This window comes from Dreissena polymorpha, chromosome 13 (genome assembly GCF_020536995.1).
Source record: "Dreissena polymorpha isolate Duluth1 chromosome 13, UMN_Dpol_1.0, whole genome shotgun sequence".
In the NCBI taxonomy this organism is placed as follows: Eukaryota; Metazoa; Mollusca; class Bivalvia; order Myida; family Dreissenidae; genus Dreissena; species Dreissena polymorpha.
The window spans coordinates 60,010,199-60,028,505 of record NC_068367.1 but is presented as its reverse complement, the minus strand read 5'-3'; the positions used below and the strand labels follow the sequence as shown (position 1 = coordinate 60,028,505).

Here is an 18,307-nt window from a genome sequence, read left to right as displayed (position 1 = left end):
TAAAGTCCTGTTTGAATATTTAACCCTTAAAGCGCTGGAGCTGAATTTTAAAGGCCTTTGCAAACAGTTTGAATCCAGATGAGACGCCACAGAACGTGGCGTCTCATCAGGATCCAAACTGTTTGCTATTCTGATAGTATTCTTTGAAAAAAAATCGAAGAAAATGCTAATTTTAGAAATTCAGCAGACGACATTTAAGCAGACGACAAATTTCCCAGCATGCAAAGGGTTAAAGTTAGCAACAATCATTTAAATATAATCAAATTAAATGAAATTCCAGATGAAACTTTATGGTTTTCTAGCAATTTTCTAACCTGTTACATAATGAACAGATCAAAATAATTTGTGAATACTTTTCATTTATTTCGAAAAGAACACACATGCAAATAAACATGTGTGTGCACTTATTTAAATGTATAATGTTCATTCTTTTTACAAAATTTTAATAACAATTAACATGATTTTACATTACCTTATTATATCAGCAATTAAACTCCTTATTTAAACAAACTTTCAATCAAAACACTCGGAAAATTCACAAACTACTTTTAAATTTCTCTTTGCGAGTCAGTCATTCACAAATTCTACAATCCCGTATTTATTTCAAAATAAATTAATGTGTGTACAAACACAGAGAATCACACCCTACATACAACTGAAATCAATCGCACATTGAGCTCAATGGTATACGAAATGCGAAAACTTATCTATGCCAATAAAGGGCTGTATTGAATAAAGACTTGTATAAACATACCCAGTTATCTGTTATCCTCTGACTGAACGTTCAATGTAAATTTACCTTTCTACTTTACTATAGAAATATTTGATTACATACCCACAATCCCACCTTTACTTAATAAACACTAGACACAAATCTACGCTGATTAAATTCGCGATGAGAATGCAGAGGGGCGCTATTAAAACTTTAGCGTAGTTAAAACTTTTACGAAGTGGTACTTATTTAGATGAGGACCATTACAAAGATTGTGGGACCATCTGGAATGTATGTTGTGTCCTTTATTTCTTGGCTTTTGACAACATATTTTAACAAGAGTGCCAAACTGTCACAAGATACACCCGTTTGAAGGTTTTGGACAACTGGATAACTTTACCATGACCCATATTGGAACTTGACCTACATATCATCTAGACACATTACTTCTCACCAAATTTGGTGAAGATCGGATGAAAACTACTTCAATTAGAGAGCGGACACCATGCTAAATGCTTGAAATGCACTAAGTGACCTCGTGACCTAGTTTTTGACCTGGCATGATCCATATTAGAACTTGACCTAGATATTGTCTAGATACAACTTCTGACCAATGTTGGTGAAGATTGGATGAACACTATTTAAATTAGAGAGCTGCTGTGTACGCCGCCCGCAAAGGGTGATCTTGTAATATATAAAATGGAATAATGCTTTAAAATCTCACTGTTTCTAATATGGTTAAAATTTAAAGATGGTAAAAAATTGCCCATCAAAGGGTGAATTTTTAAAAGAAAAAAGATACTTTCATTTGGTCAATGACGAAATATAATACAAAAGATGGTCATGGTTTTTCATTTTGAGTTTTTAAAATAACTATACAATGTTACATGAAAGTAAAAGAATACTTAACTGAAAATAGTCTAATATAATACCATGTCACATCAGCTTTGTTTAATTAGTGACAATGGCTTTTGTTCCAAACCTCATAAAGTCATAAAAGTTACACAAGTTATTGATGTTAATGAGTGCCCACTTTGATCAATATTGAAATGATCACAACACATTCTGGGTCAGCCCTCCTAAAGCCCTATCACAGGCAAAGACACTTGAGAGAGGCATTTAGAAAACCATGGTACATGTTTGCTCTTGTATATTCTAGCCATGGACATAAACCAACAAAAATTGGTTGTGAAAATCATATATCCGAGCCATGTTATTGGTGTACAGCACGCCAGTTAGTGATGTAAGTGCGGATGGGGGGGATCATGGACCGAAAAGATTAATGATCAGTTATGGTGATTTATTAATATCCCTTTGAAGAACTGATACTGTATCACAGGCTACATCTATATAGCATAACTTTATAGCAATGTTATTTCAGCAATAAACATGTTTCCAAGTTAAGTGGTTTGCCATACAATATTAAATAAACTACCCTTAACCATACAATTTTCATTCTTCTCCTTTTATCAACTGATTGTAGAAGTCAATATTGCCTTCATACCGATGTTTTGATCTAAGTATTTCAAAAAGGCATGAAATTGTTATTATATAAGGTGCAACTTCTAGTTTTCCCAAATCATTCATATCAATTTAAATGTTTACCAATATTTATGACAAACCTTAACCTCCCCATCCATTCCTATAAACAAACATGAATTATAGCTCTTTTTCAAAACACAATATTATGAAACCCAGTAAATTTGCATGGGAGCATTTCACTTACAGAGATTCAAAACAACATAAACTTGAACCCAGCAACATTAATTTGACAACTCGAGGCCAAACCTAAGCATAAAGCATACAAAAAAGAAGTTAATATATTCGTTATAAGTAAACTATGTGACAGGCCATAAATAACCAAAGTAAGATGCTAAGTTTTCAAGGAAAATTGACAAGGAAAAGCATGTTATGTTATAGCCAGAAGCCTAATTGACACACTGGTGGTGTTCTGTTTTGACATGCCATTGATGGCTTAAGGTGATGAAATATACACTACATCTATGTGTTGTATTTCAGTGACAGAGAACATATTTTTGTGTTCACAAAGTCATATTTTAAACTGTTGTAAATACTTTTACTGTTGGTGTTTTTTTTATACGGGCAGGGTGATTGTTGGCTTTGACTGTCTTTTTTTATATGTGTCAGAATATGCATCTTAAAAATAAGGATTATTTCAGTTTCTTTGCACAGAGAGCCATGTGACTTTCAGTTTTCTTTAGCTTTAATTTACAAAACCCATATCTGTACACAAAATAATCAAAACACTTTAGCAGATTGTTTATTTTTATTTTTTAAAGTTCGAGACATGAGCTCTGTCGCACACTTTTAAGCGTTCATCATCCATAACATTATGCTTGTGACCGTAATAATTGTTTACGACAATATTGACCCAGGAATAACAACAATCCTGCTCTGAATGTAACACCTTAATCCAGAACCACTGACCACCTAAACACCAAACACAAATTGTTTTTCTTTCCCTATTATCAATATCATTCCAAAACACAATTGATCCATGAAAAAAGTAAATATGATCGCGGCATCCCTCTTAACAATAACCCTAAACCCCAAAAATACTTTTTCATGGACGTTTTGTTCTGGCTTGATGGGATTAACTCCACATATCCTCTAAACACTCAAAATTTACAAAAGTACCATTGATAGTATTGGAAAAACGTTAGTCGACAAGTGCTCCGCATTATTGTATCAGAAAAAACCAATCTGCTTAATGCCATTTCAATCGACACTTCCTACATTCCCGTACGTATTATCCCAGATCAGGTATAATCTTGGATAATTAAGGATATGCTAAAAGATCCATTAATTTTTTGGAGTCTTCCGTTTGTATTAAAGAATACGGATATTTGGGATTTAGCCCGAATAAAAAAATGGCAGGGGAGCCAGAAAAAGGGTATAAAAAAGAATATTCTGCCTAAACAACATCGGCCTTACAGGAACTAACAGCTAAGCTAAAATATGACAGTTTTTAAAGCAGCTTTGTAAATTACAATCTTAACTGTGAATCGTTTGTTTCTAAATTTTGTACATATTTATATATATCGAGGTCTTGTTCATTAAATTCTACTTAAACTCACACAATTATCATTAAACTATCACATGTATGATCGTAAGTAACAACACCACCAAAACAATTGCTACAACAATGAAAAGAACAAATACTACTACTTCACCAACAAACACTTCAGTTATACCTTTTCAAGACAGACATACTTTTAGGCAAGAAAGTTCAAAAGTCGTCAAAAACATAATATCATAACAAAACATAATTAAGATATAAATTGCAAATCATTTCTTAAATATAATGCTTAAAACAATTATTGTACACTACTAAGCAGTACAAAGCAGGTTCAATGACCTTCTCTGATATAACGCAAGAACTTGTAGTTTCTTACATATTTCCATAAGTATAAGTTGGCTTAAAAAATAGAAAAAGACAGGATTAAAGTTTCTTTCTTACTCAGTCCCTTTAAAAAATATATTTTGTGGGTTTAGTGCAAAACTATTGTATCTTGAAAAGAAATGTGACTGATACAACACTTTAATGCTAAACCCTTGATATAGCTTTGATATTGCCATAACAAACAGCCATTATAACAACAAAAGTCGGTGAGGATATATCACAATAAAACAAGCTTTATTGCATTTTAAACACCCCAAAACCCTTAAATTATCATTGGCGTTCATTACAACTATAAATTTGAAACACAATTACACTTGGGCGAAATTGCACCAACTACATGATTCAAAACGCGTGGGAGTTTGAGTCATTTACACTTGCCATTAGGTAAAATTAACGCATTTATGCCTAGTGGACGCACCCATCCTTCTAAATTGGATTAATTTATTTCCAAAATTAGGGATGTCTAGTATATTTATTTCTATATTAAGAATATTACTTACTGAAATTCTTTTAAGCAAACAGCGTAGGCCCAGATGAGACGCCGCATCATGCGGGGTCTCATCTGGGTCTACGCTGTTTGCAAAGTCCTTTTTTCAGGACGCTTAAGGCATAAATGGGTTAACAATGACTAAGAGTTTCATCAAATGAAAAAATAAACAACAAACAAACAAGTGGGAACGCCACAAATATTTTTATGACACTGCACAATTGGAAAGCTGCCAGATACAACCATGTTTAATTTATCTGCATGAACAACAGCTTTACGCAAAAACAACAACGCTCAATGAATCACTGTAATAATGTTGCATCCTTTAGAAATATTAATTTTCTAGGAAGTGCATAATACATTTGACGAGAAATTCAAAGAAATTTGCCTCTATTGTATAGTCTATGTTGTATGATGTCTGCATTAAACAAGAGATGTGTTTGTCAGAAACACAATGCTCCCTATTGCGCCGCTTTGAAATAATATTTCAATATATCATTTGGCAGGTTTAGAAATTATCTCCCTTTTAACACTTATAACTTCCCTTGGATTGTATTTTTTGACTTTTGACCTTGAAGAATGACCTTGACCTTTCACCACTCAAAATGTGCAGCTTCATGAGATACACATGCATGCCAAATATCAAGTTGCTATCTTCAATATTGCAAAAGTTATCACAAAACTTTAACCAAGGTTAAAGTTTTGGGACAGAATGAGACAGACAGGCCAAAAAACAATATGTCCCCGATCATTCAATCCGGGGGCCTTAAAAGTGTTCAATTCAAGTGCATGCAAGTATGAGCAAGACTGAGCATTCATGGTCAAGAAAAAATCTGAAAAAATCTTACAAAACGGAAGGAAAAGCACTTAAAAATTGGGGCAAAAAAATACTGCATATTGGGTTTCAGATAAGACGGGCCCATACAAAAGGCCTTTTATCAAGTCTTGATTATCTAACTTATTTTTGTTACTCTGACAATTACTTTGTCAATGGCCAACTTTTTAAAAGGCATGCTACACAAAAATGCGAAAAATGTGCTCACTTGTTTACGTAAACAAAATAGTGCAATTGAGAGACAGCTGACATTTTTGGGTTTTGTGTCTATAAATTAAACCTACTCTTGACCTTACTGATTATAAATGCAACAGTTTCAATATTTTGGCATATTTAAAGATGATGCTTTAATCCTTTATTACTTTTATAGACTCTTTACATTAAGAAATGCCTTTTTTTTTTAAAGAAATGCACTTTATAATAAGTCATGCAGTGTTACGTGACTTTGATATTGTTTTCGATGGTATCGCTTGAACAAATCCATAAAGCCAATAGTACATTAAAATATAAGGTTTTCATTCACTAAAAATCTACAAAAGGCTTATGAGCATTTTTTCATGATCGCTGTCAACTTGATATGTTACAGTTGAAAGAAAAAATAAATTGCGAGTCATTTAGGCTCATTCAACAATTTAAATGCAGTTATTGAAACGTTGAAATCGCATTTGTAAAGAATTACACTTGAGTAATTTGTAAGCATTTTCTTTTAAAAGGAAAAGCTGGAATTGAAAGAATATCGAAGGTCTTTGAAATTTAGCAAAAATATATAAATAAAGCATATCAACCAGAAACAGTAAAGTGATGAATAAATAGATGAAAGAGAAATTTGAGCACGGGAAATAACTTGATATAATTTAGTTTTTAATTTTAAAGAACAAAATTGTTTAATAACAAAAACTAACAGGACAGTTCTGGTACTTTACTGATAAATAAAATGGTAACTACTTGCACCCAATTTTAATAAAAAAATTTTATTTACAAAGATACCACCTGAAAACAATATGATATCAATGCCCTTTATATATATTTTTTATTTTGCACAAAACAATACATACAAAAGAGATCCTGCAAACCTAATTTTAATTGCCCCCCCCCCCCCCCCAACCCCTACCCTCTTATTTTAAGGATACAAGCCTCTTCATTACAACAAAGTTATCACAACCAAAAAACAAAATACCAGTCTATCAGCGGTTAACTAGCTTTAATGCGGATAATTTGAGTTATGTGAAAATGTTACCAACAAACTGCATTTGCCTTTACGCTGCCTATGGGCAATTTGATCAAATGTATAGATTTATCATAATGTTCCAGAGCTGCAGACACTGCTCAGCCCTCTAGGGCAGAAGGGAGCACATTGTGATCAATGGGGTAACAATAAACACCAGATTCATGTACTGAAGAATTATTCTGACTATTAAAGTATTACAGGTATTAAACTGAAGACCTTCCCTACCATAATTGGCAGGAATGTGATGACCAATCATCTTGTTTCATTCGTGATTTTGGTGCAACTATTTTGGCAGGCCGCAGTATGCAATAAATTGCTATGTTAAGATCCCACCCATTGTGCAGATTACTCCCAGCATTTTCTTTTCAATGGCTTTGCACTTTTAAAATTGTAGGCGTCTAAGCATTTTTTTCTTCTGATTTATTTAAGTTGTTTTCAAGGTCAAATGAGAGAAAAACCTTAGAAGAAAATCTTAGAAGTTGTACATGATAGTCGCGTTTTTCAAAGGAAACAAATATCCAACAAAAACTAAAAGAGACATGTAGTCCTTCCAATTTTATTTATATAATTACATGTATATATGTTGGAAGAGAGAATATTTACCCATTTTTGACCACATTGTTTGACAATTCCACATGATCCAAAAGGGTGAAAAAAAGTTTTTTGCTCACTTCAGCAAAATATTTACAGTAACCATAACAGAGCCCTAATTAAAAATAAAATGAATTTACAGCTTTTCTTATCTTATCCCACAAGTAAAAATATCAATCCAAAGTATCATCCTTCAATTTATGTGGATGACAACACCTTGGCATTTTCGTGGAGGAACACAGCAGGTTTCATACATACACCCCGCCCCCGTCTAATTACCCCATAATAAGGCGTCTTAAATACTCAAAATTTATCCTTTTTTCACACCCATTCACAGTCCTGCTGTTGTGATGTTTATCAATGATACTATCGCCCCCTTGATGCAAAAAGGTACCATGTGACATTGAAATTAGAAGGCACATGGTAACTTTTTGCACCAATATGGCGCTCTTTTCTACTTGGTATTTTTAACATTTTTACTCAAATGCTGCAAACTTGACCTCAAACTGGCTCTAATTCTTTCCTAAACTAGTTGTGTGGAATGCATACATGTACACATTGTTATACAAAGTACCATTTTAAATGTTATGCTAAAAATGAGTAGAAAATCCAAAACATATACCAATAAAAAGCTCTGGAACTTAAATACTTATTTTGTCACCAAGACTACCCTATATCATTTTTATCAATACTGGTAAGAAGAATTGCAGAATTATAAAAAAAAATACCAAAAACAAGATAAAGCATTTGTTTATCATCTTGCACCTAATTCTACGTGGCATGTAATACAATTCTATTTGCTTGTATCTCCGGAAATCGCACAATTGCTTTTATGCAGCAAATGCAGAATGCTTGTTTATTATTTCTGGTTATTTTGGGAAATGCAGGCCTGAATAGCCAAACATTATCTTGGAACTCAGAATAACAATTTAACTGATACTAATTGGGTGATTATATGGTAAAAAGCCATCCTGAAACTATCAAAGATAAATTAAGCCTTGAATGTTCATAAAAATACTACACTATGACTTGAAAATTAGCTTCTCTGACCTTTCAATGCAGAATTGCTAGCATTTCACACTCAAATTTTTGTAGGGCTTGGCAACCATTTACTTTATCTTTATGTGAGTAAACCACAAATTATTTTATCTCCCTCAATTGACAAAATATTTTGATAAGTGGCCAGAAACCAAACTTGTTTATCACCAATTTATGTGCTTCACTAATTCAAGGATAAAGCAAGTTTTCTTTTTTTCTTTCACTGTTATTTCTCCAGCAAAGTTAAATAAGTATTGAAGGTGTAATAAAAGTTTCATAGTGGTAAACAATTGAATCATGTTTCATGAATATGCTGATTCAATAGTATTGTATTGCAAGACATAATATATCTGAATTGTGCGAAGATACGATCTAATAAATTGTCTAACTGAAAGGTAAATATCGTATTTCAAGCGTTTTATAGATACAGTAACACTTATGTTTACATTCCGCTCACGAAACAACTCATATCATATGGCATTGAATTTCATAAAATGTATTAACTTAAGGTTTTCTAAGTAGAATGATCTATGGGGATGGAAGATTGAATGATCAATGGGGATGGAAGATTGAATGATCTATGGGGATGGAAGATTGAATGATCAATGGGGATGGAAGATTGAATGATCAATGGGGATGGAAGATTGAATGATCAATGGGGATGGAAGATTGAATGATCTATGGGGATGGAAGATTGAATGATCTATGGGGATGGAAGATTGACTGATCTATGGGGATGGAAGATTGAATGATCAATGGGGATGGAAGATTGAATGATCAATGGGGATGGAAGATTGAATGATCAATGGGGATGGAAGATTGAATGATCAATGGGGATGGAAGATTGAATGATCTATGGGGATGGAAGATTGAATGATCTATGGGGATGGAAGATTGAATGATCTATGGGGATGAAAGATTGAATGATCTATGGGGATGGAAGATTGAATGATCTATGGGGATGGAAGATTGACTGATCTATGGGGATGGAAGATTGAATGATCAATGGGGATGGAAGATTGAATGATCTATGGGGATGGAAGATTGAATGATCTATGGGGATGGAAGATTGAATGATCTATGGGGATGGAAGATTGAATGATCTATGGGGATGAAATTGGGTCACTTATAAACAATATAAGATGTCAGAAATCATTCAAATCTTGACTATAAAATAAGAAAACAATAAATGTGATGGCTACAATTTATGATCCCTAAATTCCCATTTGGGTCAAAAGTGTTTAAAAAGTCTAACAACACTTATGCCATATTGTACACAAATTTCTACACTCTGACTGATTTACTGTCAGATGCACCTTAACTGCAAACATTTTTTGTTATCTTTGTGCAGTCTATGTCATAAAATCCTCTTAAATGCTAATCCAGCTTTACCGCAAAGGAAGTTGTGTACGAACTTAATACAGCCGCCTTGCCTAATCTGAATCTTAGTGGAGGGTGACCTTCAAAAGAGAAACCATTCTGTAGTCCTCAAGACGAAAATGAAAGTCTTTATTGCACGGTGGGAAATGTACCCTCAGTACCTGTTAATTAAGATTATTTTACCCTGGTTTTTCTTCTTTTTTTTAACAATTGCTCTTCTTTTCCTTTTTTGAATGAAGCCATAATGAACAGAATGTACTTAATTGTTGCCAGTACAAATTATTAACTATGCAATCATTACCATGTATTTGAATAAGACATAATAATTATTATGTTGTCTGCATCATTTTATTGCGAGCGTAAATTCACTCCCCGAAAGATTGATCCACCTTAATATTGCTGTCACTAAAATTATTTTCTTCTTCTTTGGGTTGCTTTAAAAGCCAATTCACTTGCACCATGCCTTAATAGACCATTATATTATTCTAGATATTTACATGATCTCTTTGATCCTCAGTCTTCATCTCTGCTTTTTTATTTTGATTTCATAAAAACTCACACCCATTTACAAATCAAAGCAATGTTTGATATACCTACTTCAGTAATGACCTGAAAAACAAGTCTTATGGTAAATATATAACAAAATAATATCCCTTATTTAAGCTTTTATCTTCAATTAAAAAAGATCCTTCTTTCAAGTATATTGGCTATGTTTACCTTTAACTATTGCAGTGTTCAAACAGCCATTATACACTAATAGAATACTATCCATTGGCTTTATTGAATTCTCTTAAAAATAGATTTGCAATGAAAATATTTGAGGAATGTATAACACACAGACTTTACATAAAAGGTAGATGTAACTTATAGGGACAAGAATCAATAACTTTGAAAGAAGTATGGGGCATCTTAAGTTATTGATAGCCTCTAAGAGCTCAAGAGATTTCAAAAGTCAGAAGTCGTAACAGTCATGTATGTTAAAGTACTTCTAGTGGCCTTTTAGCACTAGAACAAAATGTTAAATGAATTGTATGAGTTTTTGACAACACAAAAATAAAAGCAAATAATAGAACGTTAAATTTAAAATGAACAATAAATAGCATACAATTTCATAAATCTAAACACTTGTTTTACATGTTCAAGAAGACCACAAATATATTTACAATAATGCCTTTTTGATTATGCATAAAACAATTCTTAATTCAGTTAAAAAAACAACGCATGTTTTAAAATATTATCTAAGATACATGCTAATACCAATAATTCATATAAAATGTTGCTTGTTAACTACACACATAAATTGCAGTAATTACCACAGATTATATTTAAATTCCTAATTGCCCTACAAGTGTTTTCTAAGTAACCAATTACTGACAAAGCAATTACGCATGCCTGAAACCACATTCCATTCAGCAATTACACACATAACTATTAATGGATACTGATATTATTACTATCATTTAAGTAAAAAAAGCTTACCTTGATTAGCGTTAAAAAATATCAATTAAACAGGAGACTGTCAACGATTTAGTAATATCCTGTTAAAAGCGTCTCAAAGAATGTACTGTCCGAAAGTGTCCTTTATTCTGTTTTCACTACAAGCTGTGAACATTCACGATTTCTCTGTTCTTTCGTTCACTGACCTCAGATGACCGTGGATGACCACCAAGACTGAATAGAATACCACAGATAGTTTCACAGGGCTTTCACAATTTCTCCTCCTAAGTCCAACCCTTATAAACCTCAACTAAATTAATACACCTATCACAGTGATAAACCAAAGTTAACTGGTCCAAAATAATTTGCTTCACGGAGCATTGAGAAGAAGAAATTCAACCAATGTCTTACAGATCTCCTACAAAATTCGGAAATATCAGATTCCCCAAACACTGTCCTGTTTAATCACCAACAACCTTAGTCTGCCACAGTCCTCAACCAAACTGATGAAAACCACCGGCCCATTAACTTTTATAAAATCAAATGTTAACAATTTATTGAACCACTCACGCCCCTTAGCTCTGCAGTACTGTCCTAACGTAAAACAGATAAGTACAGAGGTGGATATATAGTTACGTTACAACTTAGCAGTAGTAGTGACTCGCTATTCACTATTTGACAGGCGAATCAATGCCTTTGGGGCAAGGTTACGCTCTGCTGCACTTGTGAAATGCAAGTACAAACTCTGCCGTGCATGAACAGTTACCAGCTCTCTCTCCAACTCAGTTTGTGGCTACGCTCCACTGATTTCCTAATCACCACCATGCCTTCTGATATCAAACCAAAACTAATAGACAATTTAACACACTGCTGACAAAATCAGTGAGAAATTCAACACAGCTGGGTATTATACTAGTGAGAAAATATTCCTTTTCAATGTATAAGAAATGTATCATCAATAAAACGTTTCTTTGTAGCTGCATGCTTGCATACATTTTGTAAAAAAATAAATAAAACAATTTGCATTTGATTAATTTTGTAAACAGTGAAAACATGTCGTTTTTTACGGTTTTCAAAGATAAAAAGTCCCCAGCCTCACCTTTTTACAGTTACTTCAGGAGGGATGACAAAAAATTATGGCAATAAATCTATGACAAATATTTTTATTTTACACCAAAGTTCATTGACTTGACACAATCTCCACCAATCCAGCATCAGTGGTATTCGAAGCAGATAATTTCTTTTATCAAACTGGTAAAGAATATTATTTATCTGTAACACAAGATTGCCATTTTGGGCCCTCAGGCCTCAGATACAAACATAGTGCTCTGTTGCCTACAGGTGTCATAATGCAGGATGTTTGATAGCCTTTGGTTTCTTGTTAACACTCTCAAAACAATTGAGGTTAACTCTGTCAACACTGGGTTGAATGCATGTGCATAAGTATCAGCCCAAGATAGGCTGTGCTGTCCGCACAGGCTAATCAGAGATTACACTTACAACCTAGACTAGATTTTCTTTAAGTAGAGACTTCCTTAAAAAAAAAATCCATATACACTGCAACTCCAATATATCACGGTCCGTTATATCGCGTTGTCCAATATATCGCGAATCGGCTATGGCTCCCAAAAATCTGACGAGCATAATCCTTAAATAAAATGTTTTTATCTGAGAATTTGATGCATTAAAATCCGTTTCAAGCAAGTATTTTTCCCTTTTTTCACCAACTTTAATCCAACAGTCATAATCCAGTTTTGACCAGATTGTTTGCTTACATTGTACATCACATTAACACCTGTGTACTGCGATAAACAAAAGACCCATTTGTCAAACATGACAGGTCATTTCGGGTGTTACAATTCTCTTTTGAATTTGCTTTGAACTGCCGAAACGCATCAGTGCACACATGAAGGTGAACACAATTATAACAGTAAATGTCAAGTCAATACTGACCTATCTCAACAATCTGTGTGCGTTAGATACAGTATACAATATAGATCAGTTAGTCACAATGCTCTACTATTAAACCCCATGATGTGCATGCTTTTCATGAGAAATGAATGACGTCATTTTGTACATGGGTCTAATTTGTGCATGCTTTCTTGAACAATAAAACTCGGCAAGGTTTTTCGGATTAAAAATTTAATTATACGCATTTGAAAATACTCACATGGAATAATGTTTTGTGTAATACCAATTAATGACATATGGATATAACACAAACTTGAATAAGGTTGGTAAATAGCGTGTTTTGAGATTGCATAATGATGCTAATGTATACATATACATGCATACATAAACTGACGATTTATATCGCGCGCCGGATATATCACGGTCGCGATCTTTGGACCCCTTCAACCGTGATATATTGGAGTTGCAGTGTATGTAAAAAGTGTTGTCCCTGATTAGCCTGTGCACACTGCACAGGCTTATCTTAAACGACACTTAAAGCACAGGCATTAAGCCCCGTTTTCACATCAAGGCTCAGTTATGTCTGCTACAGCAGTGGAATAGTCTTAACAAGTCAATGAACATGGTAACAGTTACCTCCCTTTGTTAATAATTTATTGTTCCATTTTCAGAAAAATATAATATCATAATTCAAAGCATGAGTTGGAGTGTTTTATCATGTTTGCATGCAAAACATGTCCTGTAATGTGACAAAAAAATACAGAAAGCCAACATCTCTAGTTATAAGCTTTTTATGAACTGTCAGTAGTTAGAAGCAAAATGTCAAAAATCAGGTCTAGAGAAATAAATATCCAGGCATGTATTCATAATTATGTCGGATGAAAAATCTGAAAAAAAACATTATTAGGCCTATTTGTGTTTGAATACAAGACCAATTAAGTTTTTAAACTTGTTAAATCAGTATTTTTATTTATTTATTTAAAAGATTATCATTAAGAATAATTGTGTACTGCACTTGAACATACAGATGTTACTTTATACAGAATTTAACATTTACAGTTAATAATAATAGAAGAAAGAAAGTAAAGCATGTGCAAAAATATGCATGTTGATATAAATAATATCCAAACTGAATATAGACTAAATTTCAAAAAACAATAAAAATACAATAAAGTCAGTAAAATTCACACCTATTGCTTTACCTATTAAGAAAAACACAATGTCATCTTAAATCAGCATCAACAAAAAATACAAAAAATACTCACAATAATTCAAGGCCTAATCGCACCCAAAAATCTCAAAATATGATAAATGTGAACACTATCCCAAAATTCACACAACAACAATTTGCATATGAATCAACTTAACGCATCAAGGTTGATCATCAGTTCAATTTGATAAACAAGGATGCATTTACAAAGCATGTATTGTCACTTGAGCGGATGACGTTAGTACCCAATCAGGATGTATCCACTTACACCAGGAAAACTCAGCTTATATTCAAAACATCGTTAAAACGGCACTTCACATTTTGTCTGTTTCCGTCTTTACTTTTGCAAGAACTTGGGCTGTGGGTATGATGAAACTTTTGTTGGTGTATGATTATTTTAAAATCAGACTGATTTATATCAAAATTGAGCAAATCATTCTGTGCTCTAGCTGATAGAAAATCATAAATGGGTTATTTTAACAAGCTCTCTCCACCGTCTTCACGAAAAACTTAAGTGAATTATATCTACCGTTGCTTACAACAAAGTTAGTGAAAACAACATTTTTTTTGTTCGTACCTTAAACTAAGATTTAAATTTGATTTTGATTTAACTGCATTTAAATTTTTCTTAAGAAAAATCTGAACTGATTTGTATTACTGATAGGACAACAAGATTTAAACTAAATTACTTATTTAGGATAAACAGAGAAATGAACATTTAAAACATATAAACTACATCATTATACATAACTTTACTCAAACCTATTTTTCTTCCTGCAAAAGGTAACATGTTACGTTAAATAACTCATGTAACATAAGCCTATATAAGCAGCTAACGTGTGACAGAAACATTCATCAAACAAAAGTAATTTGTTAAATAACTGTGTAACAAGCAGCTACAGTGTGACAGAAACATTCATCAGACAACTAAATTCATATGGTTATTACTCCTGTCGTGTTATTGAGGGCAGGGGGTGGGGGGGCAGGGGGGGGGGGGGGGGGCAAATTCATGTGGTAACTTTTCATGTTATGTAATTGAGGGAAACACACTCCGTTTGCAGTAAAAAAACATAGTGATTTTTACTGGATACATGCAAATTCACAATGTTCCAGAAAAAGACAGTAATATAATTATTTAAAATAATATATATTCAAAGCAAAACTACAAAATGATTCAACAGCTTTTAGGAACATATACACATATGAGAAGTAATAGAATTGAAAAGGTATATATGCTGCTGTCTTTAGAAATACCAGTGTATTCAATTAAATCTTATCTTTATTAGTTTGTTTACAATAACAAGCAGTTGTATTCAATTAAAGTTCATCTCCAATTTAAGTTTGAATACCAAACCAAAAATTCAAAAGGCTGAATTTGGTACAAAATCGACTGCATTACTCCAGATAATAGGAAGTTTATCAAACAGTGGTCTTGATTTATATCTGTTATCCTTAGGAGGATGTTTTTCACATAAAATATTTCTTATATGCTAAAAAACTTAGACAAGACTTTTAGAATGAGGACTGAAATAGGCATCCACAATGAAAACTTGTGATTGCTCAATTAGTTAAAGATATGTCCAGTGATAACACCAATGTCATTCAGATATTTAATTAAGTTGTTTAGTGGTAACACCAATCTCATTCAGATATTTAATTAAGAATGCACAAAAAGCAGGGGAGGGGGGCATGAGTAAGCATATTTAACACTTGATGGCATATTTAGCAAGCATCTTGCACTGTGGTGATAACAGTGCACCCCTGGACTGAATGATTCAATGGGGATTACACTGTGGCCATTGTTCCCTAACACGACTGTAGAGTTTATAACATGATCCACATATTTATAAACATTTTATTGCCAGTTTCCTTTCATGGTGTAGCTGCAAACATTCACTTGTACAACAAAGCATCTTTCTGCTAAATTACCTTAAGCCTCTTATGGTGTGATTGAGTTAAATACCCTCTTCAAAAGAGGAACTGAAAATTATAAGCTGGCTCTTCAATTTAAAGGCTCCTTTTATATGGGAGGAATGTACTCTTCATATAATCCTGTCTACAAAGATGGTGTAAATTGGGTAGAAAAATAAACATATTTAACCAAGACAGACAAATACGCATACTTGTCCAAATGTATTCAGCGTCTGGCACAAAATGCCATACAGATAAAGCTAGAATGTTATTGAAATTATATGTGTATAAAATGTTTAACCACAACAATTTGACATTAAACATCTGATAGTTTTAAACAATTGTTAATAACTTGAACTTTTTTTATTGATTTCATAAAACCCTAGACAATATTACAATAATGAAAACAAGAGGGCCTGAAAGGCCCAAAGTCGCTCACCTGAGATAACAAGATATTATTGGGACAAATCTTATGACCAAGTTTCATGAAGATCGGAAAATAAATGTGGTTTAGAGTGTTAACAAGGTTTTACTATAGCCATAATAGGAAAAATGCCCCGCCCATTGACAGCCATGTTTTTCAACCAACCGGCATCATTTTTTAACTCATCCAAGATATTATCTGGATGAATCTTCTGACCAAGTCTCATGAAAATCGTACAGTAAATGTGGCCTCTAGAGTGTTAACAAGAGTTTACTAAAGCCATATAAGGAAAAATGCCCTGCCCCTTGGAAGCCATTTTTTTTCAAGCAAACAATTATTTTCGAACTCATCTAAGGTATCATTGAGACCAATCTTCTGACCAAATTTCATGAAGATTGGACGATAAATGTGGCCTCTAGAGTGTTAACAAGGTTTAACTATAGCCATATGTAGCCATATAAGGAAAAATGCCCCTCCCTGTTGCAGCCATGTTTTTCAAGCAAACGTAACCATTTTCGAACTCATCCAAGATATAATTGAAACCAATCTTCTGACCAAATTTCATGAAGATTGGACAATAAATGTGGCCTCTAGAGAGTGAACAAGGCAAATGTTGACGTCGCACAACGGACAACGCACGACGGACAAAAGGCAATCACACAAGCTCACCATGAGCACGTTGTGCTCAGGTGAGCTAAAAAAACACAACTGTTCGCAAACTCGTGTGTAACTGAAGTATTATTTTACACAATAAAACAAAACTACAGAGGATTCTTTCATTAACATGAAAAATCATACAAACATCAACCAGAAGTTAAAAATATCTGATAATCAGCATTTAAATAATCAGAAATCAAGGATTTATTGATAAGCCATGTTGGCTTTTCTCAGAAAGATTGCTAACATTAGCATCAAATCTAACATGATAACCTTACACCAAACACACGCACCACCAGTTTATTTTAAACACGCCAGAGCTCTATATCAATCATATTGTATCAAAAATGTAAAAATAGTATTCACAGTTTTAATGGCAATACATGAATTACTTGAAGTCACAAGCTGAACGAAAAGACCATTTTGAGTGTAAGCCTCTGTGATTGAACAAACTATAAAAACATCAACAATAACATTATCATGTCAATCTGCAGATTACCACAAAATTTATTTCAAATACTTGCAGATTTCATGACTGATATCAGGTGAGTATAAATGACATTTTATGTTTCTATGAATAATGTTGTTTACATCAAAATTGAAGTAATATTTATGTTAATGTTGCAGATTTAGGTAATGTCAAAGTCTGATTTTTTTCAACACCTTGAACAATTGTCAAGGTACTGATAAAAATTGATAAATTAAGAAATATAATTATCTCAAAATCATTCACTCTTTGATAAACAAAAATGTACAATTGAAAAAAAGAAAGAAAACGATGGTGTTGGTTTCATCCAGGTCGAAAAATTAAAATGAGGGCTTTTAATAGCTTTTGGGACATAAGGAAACACATTTTCTGGACAGAAGATAAACAGCAAAGGGGAAGAAGGAAATAGCATCAATCATACACCTGATACACCATCTTAAAGTCGCACAAAGGAAGTGCCCAACAAAAATTAACCATACATCATGGGAGATAACTGATAAGACAATTCAAAGGTCCCTAGGTTTCTTAACATTTATCCTATTATCTATCAGGTGTTATCTGAGCCATAACCACCA

The 18,307-nt window shown here is 33.1% G+C and overlaps 1 protein-coding gene across 23 annotated transcripts in view; it reads right to left on the bottom strand.

Moving 5' to 3' along the window:
* LOC127856000 (RNA-binding motif, single-stranded-interacting protein 2-like) overlaps positions 1-18,307 on the bottom strand; it is a 247,648-nt gene that overhangs the window by 52,992 nt on the left and 176,349 nt on the right. The window contains exons 1-2 of one of the 23 annotated variants that reach the window (XM_052391962.1): positions 14,309-14,426; positions 11,175-11,366 (exon numbers count right to left, since the gene is read on the bottom strand). The exons of 18 other annotated variants lie outside the window; for them this stretch is intronic. The gene's annotated coding sequence lies outside the window, so the exon portion shown is untranslated. Of the gene's footprint in view, positions 1-472; positions 715-754; positions 896-11,174; positions 11,367-14,308; positions 14,467-18,307 lie in introns of those variants that run through there. 4 more of the 23 variants (XM_052391960.1, XM_052391959.1, XM_052391968.1 and 1 more) reach the window with 4 other exon arrangements.